This window comes from Triticum dicoccoides, chromosome 5B, assembly GCF_002162155.2.
Source record: "Triticum dicoccoides isolate Atlit2015 ecotype Zavitan chromosome 5B, WEW_v2.0, whole genome shotgun sequence".
Lineage (NCBI taxonomy): Eukaryota > Viridiplantae > Streptophyta > Magnoliopsida > Poales > Poaceae > Triticum > Triticum dicoccoides.
Window position 1 is genome coordinate 466,614,103 of NC_041389.1, and position 9,591 is coordinate 466,623,693.

Below are 9,591 nucleotides of genomic sequence, written 5' to 3' on the forward strand. Positions count from 1 at the left end.
TACATCAAAATGCATAAACTCATAATATAACTGTCATCGTAACCTTAAGCGTGCGGACCCTACGGGTTCGAGAACAATGTAGACATGACCGAGACACGTCTCCGGTCAATAACCAATAGCGGGACCTGGATGCCCATATTGGCTCCTACATATTCTACGAAGATCTTTATCGGTCAGACCGCATAACAACATACGTTGTTCCCTTTGTCATCGGTATGTTACTTGCCCGAGATTCGATCGTCGGTATCCAATACCTAGTTCAATCTCGTTACCGGCAAGTCTCTTTACTCGTTCCGTAATACATCATCTCACAACTAACATATTAGTTGTAATGCTTGCAAGGCTTATGTGATGTGTATTACCGAGAGGGGCCAGAGATACCTCTCCGACAATCGGAGTGACAAATCCTAATCTCAAAATACGCCAACCCAACATCGACCATTGGAGACACCTGTAGTACTCCTTTATAATCACCCAGTTACGTTGTGACGTTTGGTAGTACCCAAAGTGTTCCTCCGGTAAACGGGAGTTGCATAATCTCATAGTCATAGGAACATGTATAAGTCATGAAGAAAGCAATAGCAACATACTAAACGATCGGGTGCTAAGCTAATGGAATGGGTCATGTCAATCAGATCATTCTACTAATGATGTGACCTCGTTAATCAAATAACAACTCATTGTTCATGGTTAGGAAACATAACCATCTTTGATTAACGAGCTAGTCAAGTAGAGGCATACTAGTGACACTCTGTTTGTCTATGTATTCACACATGTATTATGTTTCTGGTAAATACAATTCTAGCATGAATAATAAACATTTATCATGATTATAAGCAAATAAATAATAACTTTGTTATTGCCTCTAGGGCATATTTCCTTCACCTTGGGCATATAACAACTTAGGCAAAAGCCTAAGCTTGGGGGAGTACGTATTTCTCACTAACTTTACATTCATGTTCACACACTTATTCTAGTTGTCGATGCTCATACTTTTTCATTGTACTTCCATGCTAGTTTAATTTATTTTTCTAGTTTTCTTCTCGTGTGTTTGATAAACCTTAAGAAATAACAAAAAAATTAGTCAGTTTAATTTCCATGCTTGTAGTAGTAATTAAAAGAAAACCCAAAAGATTTCTCATTCTTCTTTTACTTGTTGGGAGCTTTCCCATGTAAATAGTTTTATTTTTTTTCTTTCCTTTGGGGGTCGAGAGGAGAAGACCATAATGAAAATGTTTAGTGGCTCGCATTTGCATGATTGTTTATTTAACCAAGAGCCCATATTACCTTGTCTTCTCCCTTGAATTGAATGTTTGCAGATTCCAGCTTAGTCCAATGCACGTGCACTATTATTATTATTATCCACACCGTTCGGTCGTGCAAGTGAAAGGCAATAATGACGATATCTGAAGGACTGATTGAGATGAGAGAAGCTGGTATGAACTCGACCTCTCTTGTTTTTGTAAATATGATGAGTTCATCGTTCCTGATTCAGCCTATTATGAATAATCATGTTTGCAATGACAATTAGAGATTATAGTTGCTTATGCCATGCTTAATTAGCTAGGAGTTTATAATGGTTTACCTTGCGTGCCAACATGCTATTAAAATGGTTGTGATGTGGTATGATAGGGTGGTATCCTCCTTTGAATGATTCGAGTGACTTGACTTGGCACATGTTCACGCATGTAGTTGAAACAAAATCAACATAGCCTTCACGATATTTATGTTCATGGTGGATTATATCCTACTCATGCTTGCACTCGGTGTTGATTAATTTTAATGCATGTTCATGACTGTAGGCGCTTCCCAGTCTTTTGCTAGCTGATACGTCTCCGTCGTATCTATAATTTTTGATTGTTCCATGCCAATATTATTCAACTCTTATATACTTTTGGCAACTTTTTATACTATTTTTTGGGACTAACATATTGATCCAGTGCCCAGTGCCAGTTCCTGTCTGTTGCATGTTTTTTGTTTCGCAGAAACCCAATATCAAACGGAGTCCAAACGGGATAAAAACCGACGGAGATTTTTTTTGGAATATTTATGATTTTCTGGAAGTAAAATCAACGCGAAACGGTGTCCAGGGTGGCCATGAGACAGGGGGCGCGACCTCCCCTGGGCGCGGCCTAGGCTCTCGTGGGCCACCTGTAAGGCAGTTGACGATCTTCTTTTGGTGCAAGAAAGCTAATTTTATGAGAAAGATCTGGGCGAAAGATTCACCCCAATCGGAGTTATGGATCTCCGGATATTTAAGAAACGGTGAAGGGGTAGAATCTGAGAACACAGAAACAGAGAGATAGATCCAATCTCGGAGGGGCTCTCGCCCCTCCCACGCCATGGGAGCCAAGGACCAGAGGGGAAACCCTTCTCCCATCTAGGGAGGAGGTCAAGGAAGAAGAAGAAGAAGGGGGGCTCTCACCCCCTTGCTTCCGGTGAGGCCGGAACGCCGCCGGGGGCCATCATCATAACCGCGATCTTCACCAACACCTCCGCCATCTTCACCAACATCTCCATCACCTTACCCCTTCTATATCCAGCGGTCCACTCTCCCGCAACCCGCTGTACCCTCTACTTGAACATGGTGCTTTATGCTTCATATTATTTCCCAATGATGTGTTGCCATCCTATGATGTCTAAGTAGATTTTCGTTGTCCTATCGGTGATTGATGAATTGCTAAGATTGGTTTGAGTTGCATGTTTTATTATTGGTGCTGTCCTATTGTGCCCTCCGTGTCACGCAAGCATGAGGGATTCCCACTGTAGGGTTTGCAATATGTTTATGATTTGCTTATGGTGGGTGGCGCGAGTGACAGAAGCACAGACCCGAGTAAGTAGGTTGTTTGCGTATGGGATAAAAGGGGACTTGATACTTTAATGATATGGTTGGGTTTTACCTTAATGAATCTTTAGTATTTGCGGATGCTTTCTAGAGTTCCAATCATAAGTGCATAGAATTCCAAGTAAGGGACGATATGTTAGCTTATGCCTCTCCCTCAAATAGAATTGCAATAGTGATTACCGGTCTAGTAACTTAGTCAATTGCTTATGGGCAATTCCACAACTCCTACCACCACTTTTCCACACTCGCTATATTTACTTCATTGCATCTTTATCTAAACAGCCCCTACTTCTTATTTACGCGTTCTTTACTTTCTTGCAAACCTATCCAACAACACCTACAAAGTACTTCTAGTTTCATACTTGTTCTAGGTAAAGCGAACGTCAAGCGTGCCTAGAGTCGTATCAGTGGCCGATAGGACTTGAGGGAATATAATTTCTACCTTTAGATCCTCGTTGGGTTCGACACTCTTACTTATCGAAAGAGGCTACAACTATCCCGTATACTTGCGGGCCATCAAGACCTTTTTCTGGCGCCGTTGCCGGGGAGTCATAGCATGGGGTGAATATTCTCGTGTGTGCTTGTTTGATTTATCACTAAGTAATTTTTATTTTCTGTTCTAAGTTGTTCTCTATCTTTAGTCATGGATATGGAATGCAAAATACCAAAAAAAATTAGCTGTACTTGCTACTCATGAGGATGGGGTAACTCCTAAAACCCTCGATTCTCATTATGCGAAAGATATTGTGTACTACTTTGATAATCCGGAGAAAAACCCATTCAACTTTATAATGGGAGACACGTTGGATCAACGTGAATACTTTAGGGATTATCGCTCGACACAAAAAGGGAAACTGTTATGGGATCAATTTATTATGTTGCGTTGGTATGCCTGGAATCTATGCTTGAGATACTATATTACTTGTTGCTCTAGGATGGAGGCTCCACACCTTCCCTTTTCACGCAAATTTAATGATAATGAAACCTTAGCTTCTTATGCTAATGGTATATATGATTACTATGATGTGGAACAAATAGAAGAATTTGTTGCTTTTAAGGATGCTTATGAAATTGAATCTTTGTTTGAAAAGTATGAAGCTATAGATGATGATGCTTATAGGCCTGAAAATCTTGCTATATTTAGATATTGCTATGAAAATTATGAATACAATTACTATAATAATGCATTTATTGAGAAAGTCTCCGCTGTCCAAGAAGAGACTAATATTTTGCAGGAGGCTATGGAAGAAGAAATTGATGAAACTATGAGCTCATTGGATGAAAAAGATGATGAGGAGAGCGAAGAACAAAAGGAGGAAGAGCGGATTAGCTACCGTGCCCACCTTCTAATGAGAGTAACCCTCCAACTCATAAATTATTTAATTCCCCTTCGTGCTTACCGAAGGATGATTGCTATGATGATTGCTATGATCCCGTTGATTCTCTTGAAATATCCCTTTTTGATGATGCTTGCTATGCTTGTGACCAAGATGCCAATATGAATTATGCTTATGGAGATGAACTTGCTATAGTTCCTTATGTTAAACATAAAATTGTTGCTATTGCACCCACGCATGATAGTCCTATTATCTTTTTGGATTCTCCCGACTACACTTTATCGGAGAAGTTTGTGCTTATTAAGGATTATATTGATGGGTTGCATTTTACCATTGCATATGATGATTTTGATGAATGTAATATGCATGTGCTTGCTGCTCCTACTTGCAATTATTATGAGAGAGGAACTATGTCTCCACCTCTCTATGTTTCCAACACGATAAAATTGCAAGAAACTGCTTATACTATGCATTGGCCTTTACTCGGTGTGCATGAATTGTTCTCTTATGACATGCCGATGCATAGGAAGAGAGTTAGACTTCGTTGTTGCATGATATATGTTACTTTGTGCTCAATACTAAATTACAAATCATTGTTAATTAAAATTGGCTTTGATATACCTTGGGATCCGGGTGGATTCATTACTTGAGCACTAAATGCCTAGCTTAATGGCTTTAAAGAAAGCGCTGCCAGGGAGACAACCCGGAAGTTTTAGAGAGTCATTTATTTATGTTGAGTGCTTTCATATAGTTTAAAAACACAAAAATAAAGAGGGGAAACCAAAAACTTTTCAAAAAGGAAAGTGAAAGTGAGTAAGACAAGCATTGTTGAAGTGGGAGCTAGCCTTGAACTTTGTTCATGCTCACGGAAACTTTGTGAATCTTGATTACAGAAACTTTTCAACAAAAATAATTATCCCCTTGTACATTTCCGTTGTATTATAAAAATAATGTGCCAAGGTTTGCCTTTAGGATGTTTACAATGCTTGTTGGTTTGTACGGTGCAGGACAGAAACTTTGGCTGTAGTGCACGATTTTACATTTTTAACTAGAACGTCAATTGGTTCTGATTACTTTTGCACTGTCTTGCTATACAACTTTTTTATTTTTCCTAATTTTGGTAGAATTTCTGGGATACCAGAAGTATGGTGAATGTTCAGATTGCTACAGACTGTTCTGTTTTGGACAGATTCTATTTTTGATGCATAGTTTACTTGTTTTGATGAATCTATCAATTTATATTAGTGGATTAAGCCATGGAAAAGTTATATTACAGTAGACACAATGCAAAAACAAATTATGAATTGGTTTGCAACAGTACTTAGAGTAAGTGATTTGCTTAATTATACTAACGGATCTTACTGAGTTTTCTGTTGAAGTTTTGTGTGGATGAAGTGTCTAAACGAGGAGGTCTCGATATGAGGAGAAGGAAGAGAGGAAAGAGCTCAAGATTGGGGATGCCCGAGGCACCCCAAGTAAATATTCAAGGAGACTCAAGCATCTAAGCTTGGGGATGCCCCGGAAGGCATCCCCTCTTTCTTCAACAAGTATCGGTATGTTTTCGAATTCGTTTCGTTCATGCATTATGTGCAAGTCTTGGAGCGTCTTTTGCATTTAGTTTTCACTTTCTTTTATGCAACATGCTGGTATGATATAGTCCTTGGTTGATTTATAGAATGATCATTGCACTTCACTTTTATCTTTTGAGTATGGCTTTATAGAATGCTTCATGTGCTTCACTTATATCATTTGAAGTTTGGATTGCCTGTTTCTCTTCACATAGAAAACCGCCATTTGTAGAATGCTCTTTTGCTTCACTTATATTTGTTAGAGCATGGGCATATATTTTGTAGAAAGAATTAAACTCTCTTGCTTCACTTATATCTATTTAGAGAGATGACAGGAATTGGTCATTCACATGGTTAGTCATAAAATCCTACATAAACTTGTAGATCGCTGAATATGATATGTTTGATTCCTTGCAATAGTTTTGCGATATAAAGTTGGTGATATTAGAGTCATGCTAGTGGGTGGTTGTGGATTGTAGAGACACTTGTGTTGAGGTTTGCAAGTCCCGTAGCATGCACGTATGGTAACCGTTGTGTGACAAATTTGAAGCATGGGGTGTTTCTTTGATTGTCTTCCTTATGAGTGGCGGTCGGGGACAAGCGATGGTCTTTTCCTACCAATCTATCCCCCGAGGGGCATGCATAGTAGTACTTTGCTTTGAGGGCTAATAAACTTTCGCAATAAGTATATGAGTTCTTTATGACTAATGTGAGTCCATGGATTATACGCACTTTTACCTTTCCATCATTGCTAGCCTCTTCGGTGCCGTGCATTGCCCTTTCTCACCTCGAGAGTTGGTGCAAACTTCGCCGGTGCATCCAAACCCCGTGATACGATACGCTCTATCACACATAAGCCTCATTATATCTTCCTCAAAACAGCCACCATACCTACCTATCATGGCATTTCCATAGCCATTCCGAGATATATTGCCATGTAACTTCCATCATCATCATATTCATGACTTGAGCATTCATTGTCATATTGCTTTGCATGATCATAAGGTAGCTAGCATGATGTTTTCATGGCTTGTCCGTTTTTTGATGTCATCGCTACGCTAGATCATTGCACATCCCGGTACACCGCCGGAAGCATTCATATAGAGTCATATCTTTGTTCTAGTATCGAGTCGTAAGTAAATAAAAGTGTGATGATCATCATTTTTAGAGCATTGTCCCCAAAAAGAAAAAAAAGAAAGGCCAAAAAGAAAAGAAAAAGAAAGGCCAAAGAAAAAAAGGAAAAAAAGAAAAAAGAGAATAAATAAAAAGGGGGAATGTTACTATCTCTTTTTCCACACTTGTGCTTCAAAGTAGCACCATGTTCTTCATATAGATTGTCTCCTATGTTGTCACTTTTGTAGGGGAACGTAGTAATTTCAAAAAAAATCCTACGCACACGCAAGATCATGGTGATGCATAGCAACGAGAGGGGAGAGTGTCATCTACGTACCCTCGTAGACCGTAAGCGTAAGCGTTATGACAACGCGGTTGATGTAGTCGTACGTCTTCACGATCCGACCGATCCAAGCACCGAACGTACGGCACCTCCGAGTTCAGCACACGTTCAACTCGATGACGATCCCCGGACTCCGATCCAGCAGGGTGTCAGGGATGAGTTCCATCAACATGATGGCGTGGTGAAGATGATGATGTTCTACCGACGCAGGGCTTCCCCTAAGCACCGTAACGATATGACCGAGGTGGAATATGGTGGAGGGGGGCACTGCACACGGCTAAGGAATGATCACGAAGATCAAATTGTGTGTTCTCGGGTGCCCCCTGCCCCCATATATAAAGGAGCAAGGGGGGAGGCCGGCCGGCCCTAGGGGGCGCGCCAAGGAGGGGGAGTCCTCCTCCTAGTGGGAGTAGGACTCCCCTTTCCTAGTCCAACTAGGAAGGAGGAAGGGGGAAGGAAAGAGAGGGAGAGGGAGAGGGAAAGAGGGGCCGCGCCCCCCTCCCCTAGTCCAATTCGGACTCCCCATGGGAGGGGGCGCGCCACCTCCTGGGCTGCTTCCCTCTCTCTCCCCTCAGGCCCACTAAGGCCCAATACTTCCCCGAGGGGTTCCGGTAACCCCTCCGGCACTCCGGTTTTCTCCGAAATCACCCGGAACACTTCCGGTGTCCGAATATAGTCGTCCAATATATCATACTTTATGTCTCGACCATTTAGAGAATCCTCGTCATGTCCGTGATCACATCCGGGACTCCAAACAACCTTCGGTTCATCAAAACTTATAAACTCGTAATAAAGCTGTCATCGTAACATTAAGGGTGCGGACCCTACGGGTTCGAGAACTATGTAGACATGACCTAGAACTGTTTCTGGTCAATAACCAACAGCGGAACCTGGATGCTCATATTGGCTCCTACATATTCTACGAAGATCTTTATCGGTCAAACCGCATAACAACATACTTTGTTCCCTTTGTCATCGATATGTTACTTGCCCGAGATTTGATCATCGGTATCCAATACCTAGTTCAATCTCGTTACCGGCAAGTCTCTTTACTCGTTCTGTAATACATCATCCCGCAACTAACTCATTAGTTGTAATGCTTGCAAGGCTTAAGTGATGTGTATTACCGAGAGGGCCCAGAGATACCTCTCCGACAATCAGAGTGACAAAACCTAATCTCGAAATACGCCAACCCAACATGTACCTTTGCAGACACCTGTAGAGCACCTTTATAATCACCCAGTTACGTTGTGACGTTTGGTAGCACACAAAGTGTTCCTCCGGTAAACGGGAGTTGCATAATCTCATAGTTGTAGGAACTTTGTATAAGTCATGAAGAAAGCAATAGCAACATACTAAACGATCAAGTGCTAGGCTAACGGAATGGGTCAAGTCAATCACATCATTCTCCTAATGATGTGATCCCGTTAATCAAATGACAACACATGTCTATGGTTAGGAAACATAACCATCTTTGATTAATGAGCTAGTCAAGTAGAGGCATACTAGTGACATTAAGTTTGTCTATGTATTCACACATGCATCATGTTTCCGGTTAATACAATTCTAGCATGAATAATAAACATTTATCATGATATGAGGAAATAAATAATAACTTTATTATTGCCTCTAGGGCATATTTCCTTCAGTCTCCCACTTGCACTAGAGTCAATAATCTAGATTACATAGTAATGATTCTAACACCCATGGAGTCTTGGTGTTGATCATGTTTTGCTCGTGGAAGAGGCTTAGTCAACAGGTCTGCAACATTCAGATCCGTATGTATCTTGCAAATCTCTATGTCTCCCACCTGGACTTGGTCCCGGATGGAATTGAAGCGTCCCTTGATGTGCTTGGTCCTCTTGTGAAATCTGGATTCCTTTGCCAAGGCAATTGCACAAGTATTGTCACAGAAGATCTTCATTGGTCCCGATGCACTAGGTATGACACCTAGATCGGAAATGAACTCCTTCATCCAGACTCCTTCATTTGCTGCTTCCGAAGCAACTATGTACTCCACTTCGCATGTAGATCCTGCTACGACGCTTTGTTTAGAGTTGCACCAATTGACAGCTCCACCGTTTAATATAAACACGTATCCGGTTTGAGATTTAGAATCGTCCGGATCAGTGTCAAAGCTTGCATCGACGTAACCATTTACGACATGCTCTTTGTCACCTCCATAAACGAGAAACATATCCTTAGTCCTTTTCAGGTATTTCAGGATGTTCTTGACCGCTGTCCAGTGATCCACTCCTGGATTACTTTGGTACCTCCCTGCTAAACTAATAGCAAGGCACACATCAGGTCTGGTACGCAGCATTGCATACATGATAGAGCCTATGACTGAATCATAGGGAACTCCTTTCATTTTCTCTCTATCTT